Genomic DNA, 14,822 nt, shown 5'->3' with positions numbered 1-14,822 from the left:
CTGTACCATCCGGACTGCAACAAACAGTTCTACCTGGAAGTTGATGCTTCCTCCTCTGGAGCCGGAGCGGTGCTCACCCAAAAGTCTTCTTCCGGGAGAATGGTAACCTGCGGCTTCTTCTCTAAAATCTTCTCCTCCTCTGAGCGCAATTACTCCATTGGAGACCGAGAACTGTTAGCCGTTAAATTGGCGCTGGAGGAGTGGCGTTACCTGCTTGAAGGGGCTCTATACCCGGTGATCATCTACACGGATCACAAAAACCTGGCATATCTCCAAAATGCCCAGAGACTTAATCCACGTCAGGCCCGGTGGTCTTTGTTTTTTGCCCGCTTCGATTTCATCATTCATTTCCGCCCGGCGGACAAGAATGTCAAAGCTGATGCCTTGTCCCGATCCTTCCTGTCCTCCGACCAAGAGGAGGAGCCTATGCACATTATCGACCCCTCCAAGGTGATGAATGTGGCCCCCCTGGATTTGACTCGTCTTCCACCCGGCAAGACGTTCGTGGCGCCTCCTGACCGTGAGAAGGTTCTTCACTGGGGTCATTCTTCTAAACTTGCTGGCCATGCCGGCCAAAAAAAGACCTTCCTACTCATTTCCCGGCATTACTGATGGTCTACCCTGCGTAAGGATGTGGTAGACTTCGTCTCTGCATGTTCATCTTGTGGCCGCAACAAGGTTCCCAGACACTTACCAGCTGGTCATCTCCTGCCGCTTCCCATACCTGTTGCCCCGTGGCAACACATCGCTATGGACTTCATTACCGATCTTCCTGTCTCTGCCGGGTGTACTGTCATTTGGGTGGTCGCTGGCCGCTTTTCTAAAATGGCCCACTTCATTCCCCTGCCTGGTCTTCCATCTGCACCTGAGCTGGCTAAGGACTTTATCCGCCATATCTTCCGTCTTCATGGCCTACCCCTCCACATCGTGTTGGATCGAGGAGTTCAGTTCACCTCGCGCTTCTGGAGAGCCACATGTAAACTGCTGGACGTCACCCTGGACTTCTCCTCCGCTTACCACCCTCAGTCCAATGGTCAAGTGGAGCGGATCAATCAGATCCTTACCAGCTATCTCCGGCACTTTGTTAATGCCCACCATTCTGATTGGGTGGACCTCCTCCCTTGGGCCGAGTTCTCTTACAATAACCACGAGAGCGAGTCCTCTTCCAAATCCCCGTTCTTTGTTGTCTTTGGCCAGCACCCCCGGATTCCGTTTCCCGTCTCCGCCTCTGTGGACAACCCTGCCGCGCAGTCTCTTGTCAGCGAGTTTTCTACCATTTGGGAAAGTACTAGATCCGCACTTCTTCTGTCCTCCGAGCGGATGAAGAGATATGCTGATAAGAGACGTCTGGATCCGCCTCAATTCCGTCCGGGAGACAAGGTTTGGCTCTCCTCCAAACATGTGCGGCTCAAGATACCCTCCTACAAGTTAGGTCCTCGCTTCATCGGCCCATTCGAAATCCTCAGGCAAATAAATCCGGTGGCCTACAAACTAAAACTCCCGGCCACCTTACGGATTCCTAACTCCTTCCATGTGTCTCTCCTCAAACCCGTTGTCTTTAACTCTTTTTCCAATAATCCAGGTGCCCCTCCTGCTCCGGTTTCCGCTGATGACGTCTGAGGTAGAGAGTATTCTGGCCTCCAAGAGGGTAAGAGGAAAGACCTTTTTTCTGGTAGATTGGAAGGGGTTTGGTCCTGAGGAGAGAACTTGGGAACCCAGGGAGAACATCAACGCCCCGCTTCTCCTTGAGAAATTTCTTTCTGGCCAAAAAAAGACGGGGCCTAAAGGGGGGGGTACTGTAGCATCGGCATCTCTGCCCCGTTCTAGGCAGAGACGCCGTCCCTCTCACCTGCCCGCTCCTGGCGCGGCGTCCTCCAGCGCTGCTCTCCCAGCTGCTTCCGGCACGCGCTCCTTCCCCGGCAGTGTGCTTAGGGCGCGCGCGCGCTCCCCCTCTCTTAAAGGGACCGCGCGCGCCGTCCTAAGGAGTCCCCGGCCAATTGCCGGAGGACCTCCCATATAAAAGGCACCTCCTCCAAAATGGAGGTGCCCGAGCAATGTTGTAGCACTGTTCACTACTCTGCTTCAGCCCTCAGGTCCCGTTGCCAGTTACCTGCCAGATTCCTGCCAGTCTGCTGTCTAATTCCTGCCTGATATCCTGCTACCTGCCTGCTAGCCTGAGGTCCGACGGTCTGCCTTACTACTCCTGTCAGTCTGTCTAAGGACCAGCTTGCCCGCTCACCTGGGAGCGCACATCAACTACCTGCCTGCTTGCCTGAGGTCCGACGGTCTGCCTTCCAACTCTTGTCAGTCTGTCTATGGACCAGCTTGCCCGCTCACCTGGGTGCGCACATCTGCTACCTGCCTGCTAGCCTACCTGGAGGCTCTGCCGTCACGTGCTGTGACCACCTGCCTGTCCAGTGACTCCTGCCCGCTCACCTGGGAGCGCTCATCTGCTGCCTGTCTGCTAGCCTACCTGGAGGCTCTGCCGTCACGTGCTGTGACCACCCGCCTGTCCAGAGACTTCTGCCCGCTCACCTGGGAGCGCTCATCTGCCGCCTGTCTGTTGGTCTTCCTGGAGGCTCCGCCGTCACATGCTGTGACCACCCGTTTATCCAGAGACTCTCGCCTGCTCACCTGGGAGCTCACGTCTACCATCAGCCGCCACAGGTCGTACCAACCCTTTACCCAGAGACTGCCCCGTTCACTTGCCATGACCATCTGCCCGTTCACCCAGAGACTGCCCCGGTCACTTGCCGTGACCATCTGCCCGTTCACCCAGAGACTGCCCCGGTCACTTGCCGTGACCATCTGCCCGTTCATCCAGAGACTGCCCCGGTCACTTGCCGTGACCTCCTGCCCGTTCTTCTAGAGACTGTCCCAGTCACCTGCTGTGACTGCCTGCCTGGTCGCCACCCGCTCTCTTACAAGGACCGCCCCCTTGTATAGTAGCCCAGAGGTTCCGCCTCCCAGACCCGTTACAGTGGTCCCTGAGTCAGGAGTAGAGATGGCACCGGAAGTACAGGTGTAATTACTTGTGTATGAGGAGCAGGAGGAGGTAACAGTCCTGGAATGAGGGGCTCTATTTGGGCAGCTCCTATATCATGGGGTGGAGTCCAGGTGACGCAGGCAGTCTTAAAGGCTTTAACAGTCCTGTCCTCATTACTAATTAACTTGATTTCGGAGAGGCAGCAAATGCTTGAGGGGCTACACTTGTTCATTATAATTCCAACAATCTCCCTTGCACACGCATGAACAGGGAACCCGAAGATGCCAACACCAATGGCAGGAATTGTCAAGGTCTCAATCTGCTCACTAATATTCGCATACTCTAAGATACAAGCTATTGCAGAGCGTAGTTGTTGAGCACTGATATCTGGATGAATAGGGTCAAAAGTAGGGATTACAGCGTGTATGATCATTCTACAAGGAAGATTGCCAGATTTAGTCACCGCTATGTCCCCAACAGCTATCTGACCATGCGACTCAACAATGATTCGACTGTCAATTTGAATAGTCGCCCCTCCTGCTTCCACTATAGCTCTAGCCACACCTCTGTTGTGCTCTAACCGAGGGTGGGCAGCATTAACAATAGCGTCCGTTTCCATTGTCGTTATGTCACCCTTACCCACCACTAACAAGGGTCCCTCAGAAAGGTCTTTTTCAAGAATGGGTTGCCAACATTCCCTACCCTTTGTGCTTTCTGTGATGTTGGTGTCCCCCTCCCCAGATTGAGCCCCTCCTTGATCCAGTGGCCGCCGTTCCATACAGGTGGGTGCTCGGCTGCGAGAGAGTCTGTGAGGTACTGGGAATAGAGTTAAGTAGACTGCGTAAGAGTGCTGTTGTAGCAGAAGTGTTGGGAGGAGAGGTCACTGCTTGAAGTAACTCATGTGGACGTGTGGCTGAGTTGCCAGTGGAAGTGACAGTGGAAAGGGTCGGTGCTGGGCATGATCCAGGTGGGAAAATAGCTGGGCTCATGATGGGAGTGTTAGGAGAAAGGGTCGGTGGCCCACTGAACACCGTTGAGGCAGGGATCATGGGTAAAGCCTGTTCACTTCCCGAAGGAGTATAGTACTGGCCATTAGTGGTCATTACTGGGTAAAAAGGATCTGGTCTTGTGGTGTGTAGCCTTGGCCTAGTATGTGCACCACCGAAAGTCGTGTGTATATTCCTGGATTGTGCCTCACTTGATTTAGCCAGATCTATGTCAGTTACATGATGATATGGCTCAGTTTGTATGATCCAAGATGGCTGCCACAGGAGGCAGCACATGTGCCACTGCCAGAAGGAGCACTTTTGCCATCCACAAAATGGCCGCTAGAAGTTGCACTTTTGCCATTCACAAAATGGCCACCACCAGAAAAAGCACATGTGCCATCCACAAAATGGCCGCCGCCAGAAGCAGCACTTTTGCCATCCACAAAATGGCCACCGCCAGAAGGAGCACTTTTGCCATCCACAAAATGGCCGCCACCAGAAGCAGCACATGTGCCATCCACAAAATGGCCGCCGCCAGATGGAGCAAATGGCAATTTGCTACCATCACCACCATTATGCGGCTGTGGCAGCTCACTGGATACATTTTTGTAATAAACATAACTCAAAACTCTGTCGTTCTTTTCCCTTTTCTCTTCTACCCAATTTTCTCTATACAAACTTTCAGACACTCTTTCCCATGCCCTAGCAGTAGACAACAATCCATTATCTTCTAGAGTACCTTTTCTATCTTTTAAGACAATTTTCCACCCCAGGAGCTGTAACCTCCCCCCTTCTGGCATTCCACACAAGCTTTTTACATTTTTTAACATGACTTTTCCCTTCACGAGTCGTGACTAATGTACACGGGTCTAACTTGCCATCTGAATTTGGCTTAGTGCCAATACGACACAACTGGATTAATTTCTCTATCTTTCTCTATATAGACCAAGATAACAAACACAAAACAAACAATAAGACGGGGGAGAATGACTCAAACCTGAGATTCTAAAGAAAAAATCTGAGTCTGCAGCACACACTTTCTATCCGTCTCCGTCCTGCCACGTGGTCCCTGTCTGATTCCCGTTTAAAAAAATAAAACACCTCGCATTAATCCAAATACCAGGCCCCGTACCGAGTCACTCACTCTTGGCTACATGCTGAAACCCAATTTACTAGGCTCCGGGCCGACTCACTTACTCCATGCTCCGTGTCGGTACCAGGCCGAGTCACTCACTCTAGGCCATGCCGAGTCACTCACTCTTGGCTATGTACCCCTACTTTCTCCACCAGAGCTGAAAATCATATCACAGGCGACAAACGTCAACTATACCACAGGCAATATCCTTTACTTCTCCAGACACCGCTCAAAAACCCACTTGCTCCCTTTAATACCAGTCAATCTCCCCTCAACACGACACAAGACAGGTAGCAGGCAACTGAGCACGTGGAGGTTCTTCCACAATTAAATGGCCAGCAGCGGAGAAACTCTTCTGCCGTCTTACAGATACCTCAAAAACCGGACACAGGCAATCTGCACAGGATACCCCGAGAAACACAGGAAAAGACTACAGATTATAAAAATCAGCAGACTTACCATGTTTGGTTAAAGAGGTGATCAGTCTCCTGGCTCGGGGTATTCATTGCGTCCTGCCGTTCCACTCACCGGTACTCTGGGTGTAGGGCTTCTTCCTTTGCTGGCCCCACATTGGGCAGCCAAAAATGTTAGGGTGTACACTTTGATATGTTCACTAGTTGCCTGCTCCTGGCCTAATGGATATGATCAAGTGCATGCAAGAAAGAATAACATCAGACACACACAGTCTGATCTAAGCTCTCCTTAATCAGCTGTGGCTCAGCTCCAAGTGACTTTATTCAACCCGAACATAGACTTATATAAACTCTATAAAGGGGCTCAGTTAGCCCTAGAATGGGAGTAACCAGATGTATTCATTGGTTAATGGATTGGGCAATGGGCAAGTCCATGGGTGGATCCATGAGGTCATCACGGTGGGTTGGTCCGTGAGGTCATCAGGGGGCGTGGTTCATGAGGTCATTAGGGTGGGTTGGTTCATGAGGTCATCAGGGGGCGTGGCCAATGAGGTCATCAGGGTGGGTTGGTCCATGAGGTCATAGGGGGCGTGGTCTTGATCGGGTGTCTCCAAGCGACGAGTCGCTCTGTGATTGGTTAGTCCTTCTATAGAATTCAGCTTCCTCCTGGGACTTCCTTGTATGACAGGAGTAGTCATAAATAAAGTCTCCACCTTTGCCACATGTACAACAGGATGTAGTCTTAGGTCCACTCGTCATCTTAAATAACAGAGCATGGTGTGATGAAACAGGAAATGGCAGCCATCTCTTGATCTAAACAAGCTTATGTAAGGTGAAATAATACCCTTTATGGGTCTTTTCTCTCAATCTCCTATGTCTTGAGGTTAATTAAGTATTTGATCCTATGACTCTCCTAAACACATATAGGTCTCATTTTTTTGTAGAGGAGATCAAGATTTAAGGCAAATGATTAACAACAGTTTGATCAACTACAATCACCTTAAGAAAAAGAGTAAAGGATGTTTCCCTAGCTATTTTATTTTCATTAACAAAAAATGACGGTAGGTTTTTCCAAAATTCATTTTTAATCCATTTTAATTATTGTTTTGTTGTATGCATCTAATTCTTTCAGATATTTTTTATAAGGGTTTGACAATCATGTATGTAATATTTTTTATCTTGAAAGAAGAATATAGGTTCATAGAAGGCATTTTACACATGCAACAGGTCATATGGTATGATAGTTCAGCGGTCTGTGTGCATACAACCCTTTAACTAGAGAAAGAAGAAAGGTTAACAGGTTCTAATCCCAACAGGTTGAATCCCAGTCAGAATGAGTAAGTTTTATTAAGGTATATATTTACAAACAAAGAAATAAGTATATGGGGTTGCGTAATAATTGCACTCAATATTGATGACAAATATATAATAATTCTGATGTTTGTTAACGAACAATATAAACATAATACTGTTTTTTTTTTTTTTTCAAAAGTAACTGTTGCTGGGATGAGCCAAGTCTGTTTGGCGCCCATTTTTTTCATTTGAGGTGTGTATATATAGAGACAGAGCCGTGTGTTTGAGAAAAGATGTAACCTTATTCATTGGTACCATCATCTGTACATGGAGGAGCGCGGACTGTACTTACACCATCATATCTTTTACTACATTATTTAGATCAAAGCATCTTCATGTGTTTTAATGGCCCAGTCAAAGAACAGACCTAAATTCCATTGAAAATCTGTGATAATACTTGAAAATTGCTGTTTAGGGACGCTCTCCGTCCAATCTCATTGAGATAGAGCTAGTTTGGAAAGAAGAATACACAAAAATTTCAAGCTGTAGGTATGCAGAACTGGTAGAGACATACCACAAAAGACTTGCAGCAGTAATTCCAGTGAAAGGTAGTCTTACAAAGTATTGTCTCAGTGGGGCTGAATACATATGCACATCACAATTTTCAGATTTATATTTTTAAAATATTTAGTAAACAATATAATATTTCCTATATACAGTGGGTACGGAAAGTATTCAGACCCCTTTAAATTTTTCACTCTTTGTTTAATTGCAGCCATTTGGTAAATTCTAAAAAGTTATTTTTTTTTCTCATTAACGTACACTCTGCACACCATCTTGACTGAAAAAAAACAGAAATGTAGAAATTTTTGCAAATTTATTAAAAAATAAAACTGAAATATAAATTGGTCATAAGTATTCAGACTCTTTGCTTAGTATTGAGTAGAAGTACCCTTTTGAGCTAATACAGCCATGAGTCTTCTTGGGAATGATGGAACAAGTTTTTCACACCAGGATTTGGGGATCCTCTGCCAGGATCCTTGCAGATCCTCTCCAGTTCCGTCATGGTGGAAGGTGAACGTTGGTGGACAGCCATTTTCAGGTCTCTCCAGAGATGATTAATTGGGTTTAGGTCAGAGCTCTTGCTGGGTCAGTGAAGGATGGTCACAGAGTTGTTCTGAAGCCACTCTTTTGCTATTTTAGCTGTGTGCTTAGGGTTATTGTCTTGCTGGAAGGTGAACCTTCGGCCAAATCTGAGGTCCAGAGCAATTGCAACCAGTCGTTCTGTCCCTGCAGCTGAAAAACACCCCCATAGAATGTTGCTGCCACCACCATGTTTCACTGTTGGGATTGTATTGGGCAGGTGATGAACAGTGCCTGTTTTTCTCCACACATACCGCTTAGAATTATCATCAAAAAGTTCTTTGTCTCATTAGACCAGAGAATCTTATTTCTCATAGTCTGGGAGTCCTTCATGTGTTTTTGAGCAACCTCTATGCGGGCTAACATATGTCTTGCACTGAGGAGAGGCTTCCGTCAGGCCACTCTGCCATAAAGGCAAGACTGGTGGAGGGCTGCAGTGATAGTTGAGTTTGTGGAACTTTCTCTCATCTCCCTACTGCATCTCTGGAGCTCAGCCACAGTGATCTTGGGGTTCTTCGTTACCTCTCTCACCAAGGCTCTTCTCCCACGACTTCTCAGTTTGGCTGGATGGTCAGGTCTAGGAAGACTTCTTGTGGTCCCAAACTTCTTCCATTTAAGGATTATGGAGGCCACTGTGCTCTTAAGAACCTTGAGTAATGCAGAAATTCTTTTGTAACCTTGACCAGCTCTTTGCCTTGCCACAATTTTGTCTCTGAGCTCCTTGGGCTGTTCCTTTGAGCTCATGATTCTCATTTGGTTTGACATGCACTGTGAGCTGTGAAGTTTTATATAGACAGGTGTGTGCCTTTCCAAATCAAGTCCTATCAGTTTAATTAAACACAGCTGGACTCTGATGAAGGAGTAGAACCATCTCAAGGAGGATCAGAAGGAAATGGACAGCATGTGACTTAAATATGAGTGTCAGAGCAAAGGGTCTGAATACTTATGACCATGTGATATTTCAGTTTTTCTGTTTTAATAAATTTGCAAACATTTCTACACTTCTGTTTTTTTTCAGTCAAGATGGGGTGGAGAGTGTACTTTAATGAGAAAAAAAATGAACTTTTTAGAATTTACTAAATGGCTGAATTGAAACAAAGAGTGAAAAATTTAAAGGGGTCTGAATAATTTCTGTACCCACTGTAGATCACAAATACTTGGTAGGCACTGTTTATACAGTGGCATGTAAAAGTTTGGGCACCCCTGGTAAAAATTACTCTTATTATAAATAGTTGAACAAGTTGAAGATTAAATAATCTCCTAAAGGCCTAAAGTTGAAGAAGACACAGTTCCTTTGTATTTTAGGAAATGAAAATTATATTGTCATTTTTTACATTTTAAAAATTACAAAAAGGTAAAAGGGTTGATGCATAAGTTTTGGTACCCTTAGAGATTTGTTTACTCAGCTAACTTTTACCAAGGTTTCAGAACTTATTTAGCCTGTTAGAGTTATGGCTTTTTCACTATCATCATTAGAAAAGGCCAGATGATGCAAATTTACCAGCTTTGTAAAAACCCAGCTTCCTCCAACCTTGTGCCAAAAAATAGCAGCTATGGGTTCTTCTAAGCAGCTGCCTAGCACTCTGAAAATTAAAATGGTGGAGGCCCATAAAGCAGGAGAAGACTGTAAGATGATAGCAAAGTGTTTTCAAGTTGCACTATACTCAGAAATGTAATTAAGAAATGGCAGTTAACAGGAACACTGGAGGTCAAGATAAGATCTAGAAGACCAAGCAAAATTTCAGTGAGAGCTGCTCGTAGGATTGCTGGATAGGCAAATCAGAACACTTGCTTGATTACAAAAGACCTTCAGAATGATTCAGAATATTCTGGAGTTGTGGTACATTGTTCTACAGTTTAGAGACAACTGCACAAATATATCCTTCATGGAAGAGTCATCAGAAGAAAACCTCTCCTGCGTCCTCACCATAAAATTCAGCATCAGAAGTATGCAAAAGAACATCTAAACAAGCCTGATGCATTTTGCAAACAAGTTCTGTGGACAGATGAAGTCAAAATATAATTCTTTGGCCACAATGATCACAGGTATGTGTGGAGAAAAAAGGGCACAGAATTTAAGGAAAAGAACATCTCGCCAACCATTAAGCATGGCAGTGGATTAATCATGCTTTGGGGTTGTGTTGTAGCCAATGGCACAGGGAACGTTTCATGGGTAAAGGGAAGAATGCATTCAAGGAAATTTCAACAAATTCTTGATGAAAACAGAACACCATCTGTAAAAAAGCTGAAGTTGAAAAGAGGATGGCATCTAAAAATGGATAATGATTAGTGTTGAGCGAGTATGCTCGACACTGCTCAGGACTCGCCCGAGCATCTCACTCCTCGAGATGTTCGGCGAGCACCGAGCATTTCCGGGTTACTAGGGCGGGAGCTCGGGTCTCCGCCCTGCACGTTTGGCGCTCTTTACAGATCCAATGAACATGCAGGGATTGCCAGCCAGTCACTGTAATGCTGCAGCCATGTTGTTTGTGAGCATTACAGTGATTGCCTGGCCGCACAGCGTCAACTCGAGTATTTAAAACCGGGAGCCAGCATCTTGGACACAGTCGCTCCGGATCAGCCAGTGTAGGGTCACTGCTGCCGAGCTAGGGAGAGATTTATACTCTGAAATAGTTAGTGTAGGGTCTCTAAAGCCTGCCAAATCAAACAAACAGTCCTTCTCAGGACTAATATCCATCCCAGATATCAGGCAGGCAGGCAGGCTGGATAGGAGACTCAGTGGTTATACCAACAAACGCTGCATTACAGTCCTGTGCGCTCCTGCTGCTCAAATTGCAAGACTTATTCCCCGGTCTCAGGGGCCAGGAAAAATCCTCTTTTTTTTCATTTAAATCCTGTATTTTTTTTTTCCAAAGTCAGACTGTGCAGATATGCGTCTTATTAACTTTTTGTTATCCCCCCCCCCCCAAAAAAAATGAGTGTGTCTGTGGCTGTTCAGACACCAATATATCTGTTTAAAAGAGTCTGGTGTAGTCCAGATAACTAGAACTTTGGTTTTGCAGTTCCACTGTTCAAATCTCTGTATTATCCTGCTTTCGCCATTTTTTCCGTAAAAAAAACAGTAATAGTGTCACTCTTACTGTTCAGACACAAATATATCTGTTTAAAAGAGTCTGGTGTAGGCCAGATAACTAGAACTGTAGTTTTGCAGCTCCACGGGTCAAATCTCTGTATTATCCTGTTTTTGGCATTTTTTCTGTAAAAAAAACAGTAATAGTGTCTCTCTGACTGTTATATATCTGTTTAAAAGAGTATGGTGTAGGCCAGATAACTAGAACTGTGGTTTTGCAGTTCCACAGTTCAAATCTCTGTATTATCCACCTTTTTGCCTTTTTTACATAAAAGATAAAAAAATTGAGTTTCTCGCTCAGTATTTAGACACAAATATATCTGTTTAAAAGATTCTGGTTTAGGCCAGAGAAATTAAACTGTGGTTTTCCTCTTCCACGGTTCTAATCTCCTTTTTATTACCCTTTTTCCATTGATAGTGCGAGTGTAAGCTATTTTACTTCATTTACAATGGGCAAGGTGCGTGGCAAGGGACGTGGAACTGGACGTTGTGGTGATGGTGCGTGTAGAGGATGGGGCCGTGGCCAAGGTGAAAATGTGCCACAACCAAGAGCCACATCTTCTCGCTCCCACTTTTTGACCGAATTACTAGGGAAGCACACTACAACACCAGTATTGCAAACTGATCAGTGTGAACAGGTTATTAATTGGATAGCAGATAATACTTCCAGTTACCTGGGCACCACCACCTCCGGTCTGTCTTCCACACGGTCAAGTTTTAGTAGCCGTGAGTCTCGACCGCATACTCCTCACCCTGATGCTCCTTCCTCCCAACATGCCGAGTGTCGTCAGACAGCAACTAATCCAACACTTGGACACTCTGAAGAGCTGCTCACTGGTCCATTTCCATATTTGTGCCCCTCACCTGCTCCGCTTGAAATGGTGGAAGAGAAGATCCCATGTAGCGATGCCCAAATATTTGAACAGCCACTGCCAGAGGAAGTCGACGCTGGCAATTTGTCACAAGAGGTGGACGATGACGAGAAACAATTGCCACGAAGTGAGGTGGAGGATCGTGGTGTGCAAGTGGAAGAGGAGGAGGTGGTGGATGATCTAGTAACTGACCCAACGTGGCAGGAGGACACGCAAAGCGAGGCCAGCAGCACACAGGGGGAGGGAGGCAGAGTATCCCAACAGGCAGGAAGAAGCAGTGTGGTGGCCGCACACAGAAGGCGGGCAACAGTTCCCCGTAGCACCAACACGAGGGACGTTGCCAGTACAACCGGTAGGTCTTCCAGAGTCTGGAATTTTTTTAAAGACTCTGCTGATAACCCCAAAAAGGCCATTTGTACCACCTGCCAGGCCAGCATCAGCAGGGGTTACAAAACTACCAGCCTGACCACCACCAGCATGATCAGGCTCATGGCAGCAAAGCACCAAAATTTGTGGGGCGAACCCCAGGGTCCACGACCAGTATCAGCGGGTGTCACCACTGCTTCTTCCGCTGTTATGCGTGTAATAGAACCCCCTGTTGTGCGAGCAAGGCAATCCCCTGTCAATACTGCATGCAAAGATGCCCCCTCCTCTCACTCTTCACTTGTTATGGCAGTTTCTCAAGAAACAGTATGAACTTCCACTTCCACGTCCCACCGCAGCGTTCAGTTGACCATATCCCAGAGCTTTGATTGAAAGCGCAAATTCGCAGCAAATTCCCCACAGGCCACAGTCCTACATTTGCACATTTCACGACTGCTTGCATTGGAAATGCTGCCTTTTAGGCTGGTGGAGACGGAATCCTTCCGCAACCTTATGGCGGTGGCCGTTCCTCGGTACTCGGTCCCCAGCCGACACTATTTTGCCCGGTGTGCCATCCCCGCACTACACAAGCATGTGTCCCAAAACATCTGCCGTGCCCTCAACAATGCAGTTACTGGGAGAGTCCACCTGTCAACGGACACGTGGTCAAGTGCTTGTGGCCAGGGACGGTACATCTCCCTGATGGCACACTGGGTAAACATAGTGGAAGCCGGGACCCAGTCGGACCTTGGGACGGAACACATCCTCCCCACACCGAGGATTGCGGGCCCTATGTCAGTCAGAGTTCCCCCCACAGTGTACAGCTCCTGCGCATCATCCTCCTCCTCCTCCTCATGTTCAGCCTCCATCTCAGATATCACCACATTAGTTCCATGCTGGAAGCACTGCAGTACTGCCTGAGCCAAGCAGCAACAGGCTGGGCTGAAATTCATAAGCTTAGGTGATAAACCTCACACTGCTTGTGAGTTGTGGACAGCTGTGAAAGAGCAGGCAGATCTTTGGCTGAGACCACTGAACCTACATCCAGGCATGGTCGTGTGTGACAATGGCCGTAACCTGGTGGCGGCTCTGAGGCGAGGCGAGATCACACACGTACCATGCCTGGCTCATGTGCTTAACCTCATGGTTCAGTGGTTTCTTAAATCATAGCCCGAGTTGCCAGATCTGCTCGTCAAAGTACGCCTCCTGTCAGCTCATTTTCGGAAGTTGGCTACAGCTTCCACTGCCCTTGCTGTATTACAGCAGCGTTTGCAGCTTCCGGCACACCGACTGGTGTGTGATGTCCCCACACATTGGAACTCTACCCTCCACATGTTGCAAAGGATTTGTGAGCAGAAGAGAGCAGTTGTGGAGTACCAGCTGCAACAAGGCCATCCACATTCAGGTCAGACTCCACACATAAGACCTCAGGAGTGGACCTGAATGTCTGACATATGTACCATCCTGACAAACTTTGAGGAGTCCACCAAGATGGTGAGTGGCGATGATGCCATCATTAGCGTCAGCATCCCACTTGTATGTCTTTTGCAACGCTCTCTGCAGAGAATTAAAGAGGAGGCATTGCAGCCAGAGTATGATGAGATGGATCAAGAAGCCGTAATAGGCGATTACACACAGCCCAGCCTCATCTCATCCCAACGTGCATTGGGGGACAATGAGGGAGAGGAGGAGGAGGAAGAACAGGAGCTTGTATCATGCGCTGTTGACAGTAGTACCTGTACAACTCTCATACCGTCGGTTCAGCGTGGGTGGCCTGAGGACGGGGGGGGAGGAGGAGGAGCAGGAGGAGAGCATGATCAGTCATCATCTTGGTGAGGACATGGAAGTCTTGCCCGTTACCAGTCTGGCACGCATGGCTGACTTTATGTTACGCTGCCTTAATCGTGACGCTCGCGTCACAAGGAGAACTTTCACTCTCTTTCACTCTCTTATTCCTGAGGTGGAGAGGTCTACAAAAATGGGGCAGTACCAGAAGGCCCTTGCTGCATAACTGTTAAAAAACTCCTATCTGAACACGCTAGCTGCAGAGGTCACAAATTCTTTGACCAGCCAAGGCGTACAGGTGAGAGAGACGCAACTCCAATCCAGTAGAGGCAGGGGAACACTGTCAACATTCTGGGACAGTTTTCTGAGATCCGCCCAGCTTACAAGCCCTGAGTCGTGGGGTACTCTTACAAGGAGTGGAAAGTTTCAAAAGATGGTGAGGGAGTACCTTGCCGACCGTACCAGTATCCACCGTGATTCCTCTGTGCCTTTTAATTTTTGGGTATCCAAGCTGAACACTTGGAATGAACTTGCTCTGTATGCCTTGGAGGTCCTGGCCTGCCCTGCCGCTAGCGTGTTATTGGAGCGTGTTTTAGTGCCGCTGGGGGAATTATAACTGATAAGTGCACTCGCCTGTCAACTGACAATGCTAACAAGCTGACCCTTATCAAAATTAACAAGGGCTGGATTGAGCCAGACTTCTCATCACCACCAAATGACAGCAGAGTAAAATAAAGTCAAATCCACTGTGT

Source organism: Phyllobates terribilis, unplaced genomic scaffold, assembly GCF_046119375.1.
Source record: "Phyllobates terribilis strain yellow unplaced genomic scaffold, ASM4611937v1 Scaffold_7__3_contigs__length_470593459, whole genome shotgun sequence".
Taxonomy (NCBI): Eukaryota; Metazoa; Chordata; class Amphibia; order Anura; family Dendrobatidae; genus Phyllobates; species Phyllobates terribilis.
The sequence above is the reverse complement of the archived record's forward strand: the minus strand, read 5'-3'. Positions refer to the sequence as shown.